General features: G+C 53.2%; 1 protein-coding gene across 1 annotated transcript in view; it reads right to left on the bottom strand.

Annotated features, from left to right (window-relative positions):
- The window catches only part of LOC142251599 (chemokine-like protein TAFA-1), a 65,550-nt gene extending 53,161 nt beyond the window's left edge, over positions 1–12,389 (bottom strand). Inside the window, exon 1 of the mRNA XM_075324558.1 lies at positions 12,040–12,389. The gene's annotated coding sequence lies outside the window, so the exon portion shown is untranslated. The remainder of the gene's footprint in view (positions 1–12,039) is intronic.
- Positions 12,390–12,492: the final 103 nt, after the last annotated feature.

Raw genomic sequence — 12,492 nt, 5'->3', positions numbered from 1 at the left:
TAGGACACATGGCGAGAAAAATGGTGCGAGTGGAATGCATTATATATAGCATTCCACTTGGACTAACATTACTCTATGGGTCCGTTCCCATGGGCGATTATTTTTCCAGCCTTAATCGGACCGAGAAAACAGTAGCAGCATGATGTGAGTGGAACGCGATACTGTTTCACTCGCACCAACACAAGTCTATGGGGCGAGAGAAACATCGCATTGCTTTTAAGTTACACCGGTGTAACACGGGTGCAGTGCGATTCTCGCATCAGCCGGCAACGGATGAGATACGGAGATAAATCTCTCCCGCTCCTCCGCAGCGCCGGCACTCCCCTCTGCAGCTGTGGTCTGATTGCACGATCGGACCACAGTCGCATGACCCTCAGATCCTGCTGTGCTGCGAGCGTGAGCAGAGTGTCATGCGAGGACTCGTACATAACCCCGTGTGGCCTCAGCCTTATAGACAGTGGACACTAGTGATGTGTCGGTCGCAAACGATCCGACACAAAGATTTGGCTCCATGCTGTGACTGACAGGAGCCGGATCACCAGTGGGAGCCACTAAATTCTCTTAAGGCTTTGTCCGCACTTTGCTTTTTTTACCTGCTTTTTCAACTGCAGAGTTTTAATGCCAAAATGCATGCGTTCTGCTTTTCAAGCAAAGTCTATGGGAATTTGAGATTTCTTGTGCGCACTATGCTATTCAAAACGCTGCGTTTTTGTGGCAGAAATTTGGGCAAAAAATTTGCTTTTTAAAGAAGCAACATGTCAATTGTTTTTACCATTTGCGTTTCGAACTGCAAGTACCTCGACGCAAAGTGCGGACATAGCCTAAAAGTAGAGTTTTTGCCCAAATTTCTGCCACAAAAACGGAGCGTTTTGAACAGCATTGTGCGCACAAGAAATCCCAAATTCCCATAGACTTTGCTTGAAAAGCAGAACGCATGCATTTTGGCATTAAAACGCTGCAGCTGAAAAAACAGCGAAAAAGCAAAGTGCGGACACAGCCTTACGTCTCTCATTGGGCACAACATTTGGGAGTGGTCAGCGAAACCCCGCCCACTCGAAAAATTAATTGGCCCGTTGTGGGTGGGGTTTAGCCGCGGGTGGGCGTGGTTTCAGCGGCATTAACACAAGCTGAAATATGTGTTCACCTGCAGTAAACACATTTAATAGGGAGCCATGAACGAGCCAAAAGATCCGACTCCTTTTGGTGAGCGGAGCCATGGGAACCGGATCACCAAAAATAGCCGGACTGGCCATCACTAGTGGACACCCGCAATCATTCTCACCAGACGCCAAGCGGAAGGACCTGACGTGGATCACACACACACACACACACACACACACACACACAGATACCTTCTGGGCGGCAGACTCCTGACACGTAGTGAGGTGGAACGCAAGGACCAGCAACTGCGGCTGGAATGCGTACAGGACCTGCAATGCGTAACTTTCTCCCATCTTTCCCTGCGGCCGGAGGCATTCTGTACTGCTGGGTGTGGTGACTAGTGGAGTGTGTGCAATCTGATCGGTGTGCGTGCGTGTGTGTGTGCGTGTGTGCGCGCCAGAAGCAGGGGAAGACGGTATACAGCATACCTACTGAGAGGGCCTGCCGGAGATCACAGGGATGGCCCGGGAGCCACACAGACGTCTGGGTTCTGGTAAGTATGGCTGCTTTCACACTTGCGTTGTTTTGCATCAGTTTCAATCTGTCGCTTTGAGGAATTACGGTATCCTGCAAAACATTTTGCAGGAATCCATTTTTCCCCCATAGACTTCTATTTGTGACAGATTGTGTCTGATAGCTCTGCATTGCATCCGCCGCGTGACGGATCAGTCGTTTACTGACTGACCGTCATGGCGGGAGCAACGCTGAATGTAACGTTTTTTTGTGTGCAGCAGATCGTTTTTTTTTACTGTGAGCATGCGCACAGTAAAAAAACATGATCGACTGTAAATTCAGTTCCAGCGGCCGGAACGATCAGCTGATTGGCCGCCTTTTGTGAAGGATCAGCTGATCGCTCTGCAGCCGCCTTTTGTGAAGGATCAGCTGATCACTCTGCAGCAGCCTTTTGTGAAGGATCAGCTGATCGCTCTGCAGCCGCCTTTTGTGAAGGATCAGCTGATCACTCTGCAGCCGCCTTTTGTGAAGGATCAGCTGATCGCTCTGCAGCCGCCTTTTGTGAAGGATCAGCTGATCGCTCTGCAGCCGCCTTTTGTGAAGGATCAGCTGATCGTTCACAAAAGTCGGAAGATTAGGTGATCGTTCACAAAAGGCGGCCGCCAGTAAAACCGTAACCCCCCCCCCCCCAAAACAATGGATTTTTTTTGCAGAATCAGTCACATCAGTTGTGCCACTGTCTGCAACGCATCCGTTGCATGAGTCACACAACTGATTCTGATGGATGCAAAACAACGCAAGTGTGAAAGCAGCCTAGGAGTCTCCTGGGAAGGAGAGAGGGAGTCTCCTTTTTTTGGGGGGGGTACACTTAGCCCCAACCGTGTTTCCCCAAGGATAAGACCTACTCCAAAACTAAGCTTTTTGGGGGGGGCAAAAAAAAAGTATATGGCAGAGTCTTATTTTTGGAAACGCAAGGTAATTTTTTTTTTTTTTCAAAAAACCAGGGAATCTTTTCTTTTTATAACATTGACTGTGAGGCAAATCCCGGGATATGAAGATGAATTATGACTCCAGTCATAATCCCTCATCACTCCCTGGCAGTGCCCCCTCCCTTCTTGTTCTCAGTGTTCCACTTACACCTCCATGGCCATGTCCTGTGATATGGAAATGAGGTGGTGTGGGAACAATGGACACAGGATGACTCCCTGCCGTCACCCTGTAACAAGAGTTGTATCTCATTAGCAAGGCTATGGAAATAGCCAGACAGAACGACTCCAGTAAAAAATGGTTCATATCTCGCAAGCCATATTTCCGATAAATATGGCAACCATAAAAATGGTGTCTCCGCATGCGGACGATGCTGGCACACCCTTTTTATGGGAGCAGGACATTGGGAAATGCCCCAGGCGTGATATCAGCCAATGGGGAACTGGCAGACAGGTCATGAGTCCCCTCGTTCTGTAGCTAAATTCATAACTGTCACAATGAGAGCATTGGCGTCCGCCTACGACGCTCCCAGGCAAAGTTATGGCCCATATTCCATGTTGGGATATTGTCCATAACTCAAGCCAGGGGTGGAGCAGTGCTCCCTGTGAGGTCACGAAGGTAGGAGGGGACCTGGATTTGCCCAGGTTGATAACCCTACTTCGGCCATTTTCCAAGGTTCTTTTCGCTGGGGGCACGTGTAGGAAACATCTGTGGGAAGGATCCTAGAAACCTGGGTACAGCGCCCCCCTGTGGCCAGACGCAACAAGGTAACTGCTGGAACTGTGTATGCCTGTTTGTAACCCATGCTTTGATTGTAACTGTACTCTGACATATGTATATTCTGTAGATCTCCTATTGTATATATTGTAGTTTCTAGTGTGCTTTAGGCTGATTAAATTATATAATTAATCTTGGGCTGTTCTGTTATCTCGATCTTGAATCCCACGTCTGTGTGTTCGGCTAATAGTTACCGTAAATCGGTTGGTGGCAGCGAATTGTGCCAAGGATTATTGTGGGGAGGCCAGTGAGATTCGGGGAGATTTTATATATTCCGCCCGCGGAGGTCGGGGGAATATATACCTTACTCTCACCGGGGACCCTTCAATAATCGGCATACGTAGTATAGCGGCCTCCTTGCTTATTGTCGGGCAATTCCATAATTGGCCTGACTATAAGAGGGGCGCTAGAGAGCGCGTCACGTGCTCTGTCTGTCGGTCGGGAGGTATAAAGGAGGGGTGACCCCCACTTGTTACCCCCCGATTGTGACGTACTGGTAGCCAGCGCGGGGAATTTCTGAGTGACCCCCCGGTGGTTTGTGACATATTGGTGGCATAGCGGTGGGATCGAGATAATAGTGTGTGTGAGTGTGAGACCCATACTCCCAGACACTAAAGACTGCCTGCAGCAGCTGTGGCTGCTGGGGTCTTCAGACTAGCTCAACACTAGAGTGTCAGAGTGCAGATACTGTAAGGTGTGTGGAGGCATCAGGTGTCAGTTCTGTGTCAGTGACCAAAAGTCTGCAAGAATGGCTGATGGCACCAGGAGCAGAGCTATGCAACTGGCCAATGCTAAGGCAGGAGCCGAAGAGAGGGAGGACGGTGCTGTGGACAGCAATGAGGAGGTTGCCCACGAGTCCTCCAGGAGCTCGACGCCAGAAAACCGTTCTGCCGAGGACATTGCGCAACCTGGCACTGCTGGACAAGATGAGGAGGAGCTCACCCAAGGTTCCTCAACGAGCCAGATGCCAGCCCTCCGCTCTGAAAGGGACAGTGAATCGCCTAGCTCTGCAGCGTGCCGCAGATCACCACGTGCCATTCCACCGAGCCTGGGAGGCTCGGATAGCCTTCTTCAAATGGCTATGGCCCTTCTCCAGGCTGGAGACCAGAAGGGCTACAAGGAACTCCTGGCAGAGCGCAGGGCAGAGCGGCAGGCAGCGCGTGACGCTGAGGCTGCGGAGCGGCACGTAGAGCGTGAGGCTGCGGAGCGAGAGCGGCAGGCAGCGCGTGAAGAGCGAGAGCGAGAGCGACAGGCAGACCGTGACTACCAGCTGCAGCTAGCTCAGCTCCGGCCCTCATCAGCCACACGTGACCTTCGAGACACCAAACTTCCAAAGGTCCGTGTTGAGGACTTCCCAGTGCTGGAGAAGGATGGAGACTTGGACTCTTTCTTGACTGCTTTTGAACGGACTTGCTTGCAGCACCATCTGGACAAGGACCAGTGGGCCAAATACCTGACCCCCCGTTTAAGGGGTAAGGCCCTGGATATCCTTGGGGACTTGCCTGCTGAGGCAGATCAGGGCTACGACACCATCAAGCGGGCCCTGATCCAACAGTACAACCTCACTCCAGAGTCCTACCGCAAGAAGTTCCGGAGCCTACAGAAGGGACCAAAGGACTCCTGGGCTGACCACCGGCGGGCACTTGCCCGAGCTGCCGACCCCTGGACCCAAGGCCTGCAGCTTTCCACCGGACCGGAGATCCTGGACTTGTTCATCACGGAGCAACTCTTGTGGAACTGCCCTGAGGATCTCCGCCAGTTCATCCGAGACCAGAAGCCAAAGGGGTCCACGGCTACAGCTGCCCTTGCCGATGACTACACCAACAACCGGGCCCCTGAGGCCAGGAGAGCGGCCACCAGCAGCACCTGGAGAGGGGGTAAGATGAATTCTGCGACTGCCCCACCTGCCCCTAGACTGCAGGGGGTGTCCCCCTCAACTCCCCTCTCCAGGCCCGTGGCGGAACCAAGACGGTGCCACCAGTGCAACCTACCTGGACACTTCAAGGCCATGTGCCCTCAGCGTCCCAAGGCCCCGGCTCCGTCCCCGTCCCAAGGGCCGCCCAAGGTGTATTGTGTGGGTGGGGGTGGTGGTAGGTCCCTGGACAGCTTCCAACCTGTCACCGTCGGCCGGTCTGTGACCATAGGACTGCGAGACAGCGCCTCGGAGGTGACTCTGGTGCGGCCTGAGATGGTGTCCCCCCAAGACTTGATCCCTGGAAAAACCCTCGCTGTCTCCGGGATTGGAGGCACTGACCCGGCGCTGCCTGTTGCTGACATTTATGTGGACTGGGGCGCAGGGCGAGGGGTGAGGGAGGTGGGGGTAACTGATCGGATCCCCGCAAACGTGCTACTTGGGACAGATTTGGGGCAGATAACCTCCCAGTTTGGGCCCCAACCAAGGGCTGAACCTTCAGCCAGTACGGACATGACTCCTGACAATGTTAATGTGTTATCTATGAATGATGTAAGGGAGGAGGGAGTGAACTCTGATATTTCTGCTTGCATAGACACCATAGACACACACACAGCTGCAGCTGTGACAGGGGAGGGGGTCAGAGAAAGGTGTGACAATGCCTCTACAAGTAACCAGCCAGTGAGCTGGGATCTGTTGCCCTCTGCAGGGATAAGCAGAGAGCAGGGTGCTGCAGGGGGAGGACCAGTGTGTGGGGTGGGGGCTACCACAGCAAATGTGGGGTCCCCAGAGATTTCACAGCGGGGTTCTGTTGCTGCAGGAGGGGAACAGGCAGGTGAGATTGGGGCCGGTCCAGGAGCGGAAGTGCTCCCAGGTAAGATCTCGGTGCATGGTTCCCCCACAACCGGGGTGTCAGGAAGCCAGGTAGGTCTGCCTGAACCGGCGACTTGGTCAGGAACGGAGGAGGAGCAGGCACGACCCACGGTCGCAGCGGCTGTGGCCGCTGTCACCCGCAGTGGGAGTGCTGGAAGCCAAGGGGCCTCCCGGAGGTCCGATAGCTCTTCCCCTTCTGACCAAGTGGCAGCCGAGTCAGGTGGAGGCCAGGACACCGGTCCCGGGGTACTGACTGAAGATGTGACAGTCTCGTCGATTCTGGCCACATCTAGTCAGGGGTTTCAGGCAGCGTTAGAAGCTGACGACAGCCTGAAAGCTCTTAAGGAGCAGGCGGCACAGCCTCCCTCGGACTCGGACCCGGAGCGAGTGGTCTGGGACCAAGGACGGCTGTACCGGGCCACGGTCCAGCAGGGTTCACCGGAGGCGTGGCCCAGGGACCGACAGTTGGTGGTACCCTATCCGTTCCGGACGGAGTTGTTGCGGATCGCACATGAGATTCCGATGGCCGGACACCTAGGGATCGCTAAGACCAAGGCCAGGTTAAATCAGCATTTCTACTGGCCAAAAATGGGGGCCGATGTGGCTGCCTACTGCCGTTCGTGTGAAACCTGTCAGAGAGTGGGGAAGGCGGGGCCACGCCCCAAAGCCCCACTGGTATCTCTGCCAATCATCGATGAGCCTTTCAGGAGGGTGGCTGTGGATCTGGTCGGCCCGCTGGCCATCCCCAGCAGCTCCGGGAAACGCTTCATACTGACGGTAGTGGACTATGCCACCCGGTACCCAGAAGCAGTGGCCTTGTCGTCCATTCGGGCTGACAAGGTGGCCACCGCATTGCTGGAGATTTTCTCCCGAGTAGGTTTTCCCCAGGAAATGCTCACTGACCGGGGGACCCAATTCATGTCCCAGCTGATGGAGGCCCTCTGTAAGCAAGTCCAGGTGCGACATCTGGTGGCCAGCCCGTACCATCCACAGACTAATGGCCTGTGCGAGCGGTTCAATGGCACCTTAAAGCAGATGCTTAAGATGTTGGTCGACTCCCATGGGCGTGACTGGGAGCGGTATCTCCCACACCTGTTATTTGCTTACCGGGAGGTTCCACAGGCCTCAACAGGATTCTCACCGTTTGAGCTCCTGTACGGGCGACGTGTGCGGGGCCCCCTGGCTCTGGTGAAAGAGGCTTGGGAAGGGGATTTGGCCACCCCTGGAGTGTCGGTTATCGAGTATGTCATGCGCTTCCGGGACAAAATGCAGGCCTTGACGCAACTGGTACACGACAATATGGCTCAAGCCCAGGCCGATCAGAAGCGTTGGTACGACCAGAACGCTTGTGAGAGGACCTACCAAGTGGGTCAAGAGGTGTGGGTACTGGTCCCCGTACCACAGGACAAGCTTCAGGCAGCCTGGGAAGGCCCATACCTCGTGTACCAGCAGCTCAACCCTGTGACGTACCTGGTCACCCTGGACCCTGCCCGTGGAAGGCGGAAGCCCTTCCATGTGAACATGATGAAGGCACATCATGAGCGGGAGGCATGTGCGCTCCCCGTGTGCAACCTGCCCGAGGAGGGAGAAGCGGAAACCCTCTTGGATATGCTAGCCCAGGTTAGGGCAGGCGGATCCATTGAGGATGTGGAGGTTGGCCACCAGCTCTTGGAAGACCAACGGTCCCAGCTGTGGGCCACCCTCCTCCCCTTCCGGGGGTTGTTTACCAACCAGCCCGGAAGGACTGACTTGGCTGTCCATCACGTGGACACTGGGGATCATCCCCCGATCCGGCGTTCAGCATATCGGGTCTCCCTGGAGGTGCAGCAACACATGCGCCAGGAGATTGACGAGATGCTGAAGCTGGGGGTGATCCAGGCATCCAACAGCGCTTGGGCCTCGCCTGTAGTCCTCGTCCCTAAGAAGGACCGAACCACTCGGTTCTGCGTGGACTACAGGGGGCTCAATGCGGTCACAGTCGCCGATGCGTACCCAATGCCACGCATCGATGACCTGCTCGATCAGTTGGCCGGGGCTCAGTACCTGACCATCATGGATCTGAGCCGGGGATATTGGCAGATCCCCCTGACTCGCAAGGCCAGGGAACGCTCTGCCTTTATTACCCCATTTGGACTGTACGAGTCCACGGTGATGCCATTCGGGATGAGGAATGCCCCTGCCACTTTCCAGCGGATGGTCAACACCCTGCTCAAGGGACTTGAAGGGTACGCGGCCGCGTACCTGGATGACATTGCCGTCTTCAGTCCCACCTGGGAGGACCACCTAGAGCATCTAGCACAGGTGCTCAGGCGGATCCACCGGGCAGGTTTGACCATCAAGCCGGGAAAGTGTCAGCTGGCCATGAGCGAGGTCCAGTACCTCGGTCACCGGGTAGGTGGGAGAACACTGAAGCCCGAGCCTGAGAAAGTGGAAGCCATCGCATCCTGGCCCACCCCCAGGACCAAGAAGCAGGTGATGTCCTTCTTGGGGACCGCTGGGTACTATAGGAGGTTTGTTCCATGCTATAGTAGCCTGGCAAAGCCCTTGACGGACCTCACCAAGAAGAAGCTGCCCTCTGCAGTCGATTGGACAATGGACTGCGAGGCAGCCTTCCGGGCCCTAAAGGACGCCCTGTCCAGCCCGCCCGTGCTACAGGCAGCCGACTTCACGCGGCCGTTTGTAGTACAGACCGACGCCAGTGACTTCGGCCTCGGTGCGGTGCTCAGCCAGGTGGACTCTGCGAGCCAAGAGCACCCAGTCTTGTACCTGAGCAGGAAGCTGTTACCAAGGGAAGTTGCCTATTCCACGATGGAGAAGGAGTGCCTGGCCATAGTGTGGGCCCTGCAGCGTCTGCAACCCTATCTATACGGGCGCCACTTCATCGTGGAGACGGACCACAATCCCCTCAGCTGGTTGCACACCGTCTCTGGGACGAATGGGCGATTGTTGCGATGGAGCCTTGCGCTCCAGCAATACAACTTCACCATTCGCCACAAAAGGGGCCGTGACCACGGTAACGCAGACGGGCTGTCCCGACAAGGAGAGGTCGCGGACGGGCGCACGGGGGAACACCGGAGTGTGCTGCCCCCTAGCGCCCTCAAAAGGGGGGAGGTTTGAGGCAAATCCCGGGATATGAAGATGAATTATGACTCCAGTCATAATCCCTCATCACTCCCTGGCAGTGCCCCCTCCCTTCTTGTTCTCAGTGTTCCACTTACACCTCCATGGCCATGTCCTGTGATATGGAAATGAGGTGGTGTGGGAACAATGGACACAGGATGACTCCCTGCCGTCACCCTGTAACAAGAGTTGTATCTCATTAGCAAGGCTATGGAAATAGCCAGACAGAACGACTCCAGTAAAAAATGGTTCATATCTCGCAAGCCATATTTCCGATAAATATGGCAACCATAAAAATGGTGTCTCCGCATGCGGACGATGCTGGCACACCCTTTTTATGGGAGCAGGACATTGGGAAATGCCCCAGGCGTGATATCAGCCAATGGGGAACTGGCAGACAGGTCATGAGTCCCCTCGTTCTGTAGCTAAATTCATAACTGTCACAATGAGAGCATTGGCGTCCGCCTACGACGCTCCCAGGCAAAGTTATGGCCCATATTCCATGTTGGGATATTGTCCATAACTCAAGCCAGGGGTGGAGCAGTGCTCCCTGTGAGGTCACGAAGGTAGGAGGGGACCTGGATTTGCCCAGGTTGATAACCCTACTTCGGCCATTTTCCAAGGTTCTTTTCGCTGGGGGCACGTGTAGGAAACATCTGTGGGAAGGATCCTAGAAACCTGGGTACAGCGCCCCCCTGTGGCCAGACGCAACAAGGTAACTGCTGGAACTGTGTATGCCTGTTTGTAACCCATGCTTTGATTGTAACTGTACTCTGACATATGTATATTCTGTAGATCTCCTATTGTATATATTGTAGTTTCTAGTGTGCTTTAGGCTGATTAAATTATATAATTAATCTTGGGCTGTTCTGTTATCTCGATCTTGAATCCCACGTCTGTGTGTTCGGCTAATAGTTACCGTAAATCGGTTGGTGGCAGCGAATTGTGCCAAGGATTATTGTGGGGAGGCCAGTGAGATTCGGGGAGATTTTATATATTCCGCCCGCGGAGGTCGGGGGAATATATACCTTACTCTCACCGGGGACCCTTCAATAATCGGCATACGTAGTATAGCGGCCTCCTTGCTTATTGTCGGGCAATTCCATAATTGGCCTGACTATAAGAGGGGCGCTAGAGAGCGCGTCACGTGCTCTGTCTGTCGGTCGGGAGGTATAAAGGAGGGGTGACCCCCACTTGTTACCCCCCGATTGTGACGTACTGGTAGCCAGCGCGGGGAATTTCTGAGTGACCCCCCCGGTGGTTTGTGACATTGACATTATTGGGGGCAGTGACCGGGGCGTACTGCAGCTGGGGTTTTGGTTCAGGCTCAGGTCCTGAGCCTACATCGGATTTTGCTTGACAAAAACGGACATGGTTGCCGTTAGGCTACATGCGCACGCTGCGTTTTTGGCCTCAAAACTGCATGACTGCTTCTCCAATAAAGCCTATGACATTTCATTATTGTTGTCCGCACAGTGCAGTTTTGTTTGGCTGCGTTTTTGTGCAGAAAAAAAAAAAATATGAGTATGTCAATTCTTTTCTGCGTTTTTCCACCCATGCAATACACTGGAAAAATGCTGCAAAATGCAGCCAAAAGCGTGGTAAAACGCAGTGCATTTTTTACCGCAGGTGCATTTTTAGCGGCAAAAAATGCACAAAAACGCAGCGTAAAAAAAAGCAATGTGCACACATATCCTTAAGCAGTTCATATGGATCGAAACTAGTGATGGGTCGGTCGCGAATGATCCGACACAAAGAACCGGCTCCCTGCTGTGACTGACAGGAGCCGGATCACTAGTGTGAGCCACTAAAATATCTAAACTGCTCTTTTCGCCGTCAAAACCCGCCCACCCGTGGCTAAACTCCGCCTACTCAGCAATATAATTGGCCCCTTGTAAGTGGGCAGGGTTTAGCCACGGGTGGGCGGAGCTTTGGCGGCGTTACTATAATCTTAACACATAGGTGAACACATTTAATAAGGAGCCGAGAACGAGCAGAAAGATCCGGCTTTGTGGTGAGCGGAGCCATGGGAACCGGATCAAAAGGAGCCGGACTGCCCATCACTAATCGAAACATCCAATATATCACCCCCATTGTAAATTGTAAAGTTATGAGCAGGGTTGTCTTTTTTTGCTCTAATTTTTGTATTTTCTATAACTGTTACGCTGTTTCACACATCCGGTTTTTGCAGTGCGGCTCAAAAACCTATGCAACGGATGCGGCAAAAAAACACCTGATCCGTTGCATAAGTTTTTCCATGCAGCCCGTCCGTTTTTTGATGGATGTGGCTTGATACTGAGCATGTGCAGTTCAAAAAACCGCATCCGGCATCCATAGGCTTGCATTGTAAATTGCGCCACATCGCGATTTTTTCGGCGCACGAATAAAAACGTGCCAGTAAATGTTCCATCCGGCCGCCGAATGGGCTAAATATGCCGCATCCGGCAAAAACTGGACGCAACACAAGGCCATGCGGCACAATACGGCGCTATTGCAAATCTATGCAGAAAAAAAACGCAACCGGCGGCAAAAAAAGTTGCATTTTTTCTGCAAAGTGCCGTATTGTGCCGCTCAGCAAAAACCAGATGTGTGAAAGCAGCCTTACTTGCTTGTATATGAACCTCTGAATTGTAAAGCGCTGCGGAATATGTTGGTGCTATAGAAATAAAGATTATATCACCAATACGACATCTCACCACACGAAACACAAGCCCTTACGTTGCGCCCACCAACAAGAACACAAAAAGGTTACGCACCTCGGAAAATGGCGACCAAAGTAAACTTTTTTTTTCACTTTAAACATATAAATCTATACGTTTGGCCCCGCCGCGCTCGCACCGACGGGAGGAATCGCGTTACGAGCTCGTTTTTACCGAAAAATACCATAAAAAAGGACGAATTGGGGTTTTCTTCATGCCTTTTGGATTTTTTTTTACCCCCTCATCGTTCTTCACTACATTATGAGGAAAAGTGAATGACGTAATTAAAAAAAGTACAACTTGTTCCGCAAAAATAACTCAAAAAACAAGCGCTCGTATGGCTGTGACAGAGGAAAAATGAGAAAAGTTATCGATATTAGAAGATAAATGTATTGTGAGGGGGAAGTAAACGGATGGGACGGAGCAGCGCGGCCATGCTGCCTCCCCTCAGCTCTCGTCAGAGCGACTGAGCGAGCGCTTCGCTTCTCCCGCGCTTTTCCTGCCCCTCCC

This window comes from Anomaloglossus baeobatrachus, chromosome 9 (assembly GCF_048569485.1).
Source record: "Anomaloglossus baeobatrachus isolate aAnoBae1 chromosome 9, aAnoBae1.hap1, whole genome shotgun sequence".
NCBI lineage: Eukaryota > Metazoa > Chordata > Amphibia > Anura > Aromobatidae > Anomaloglossus > Anomaloglossus baeobatrachus.
The sequence above is the reverse complement of the archived record's forward strand: the minus strand, read 5'-3'. Positions and strand labels throughout refer to the sequence as shown.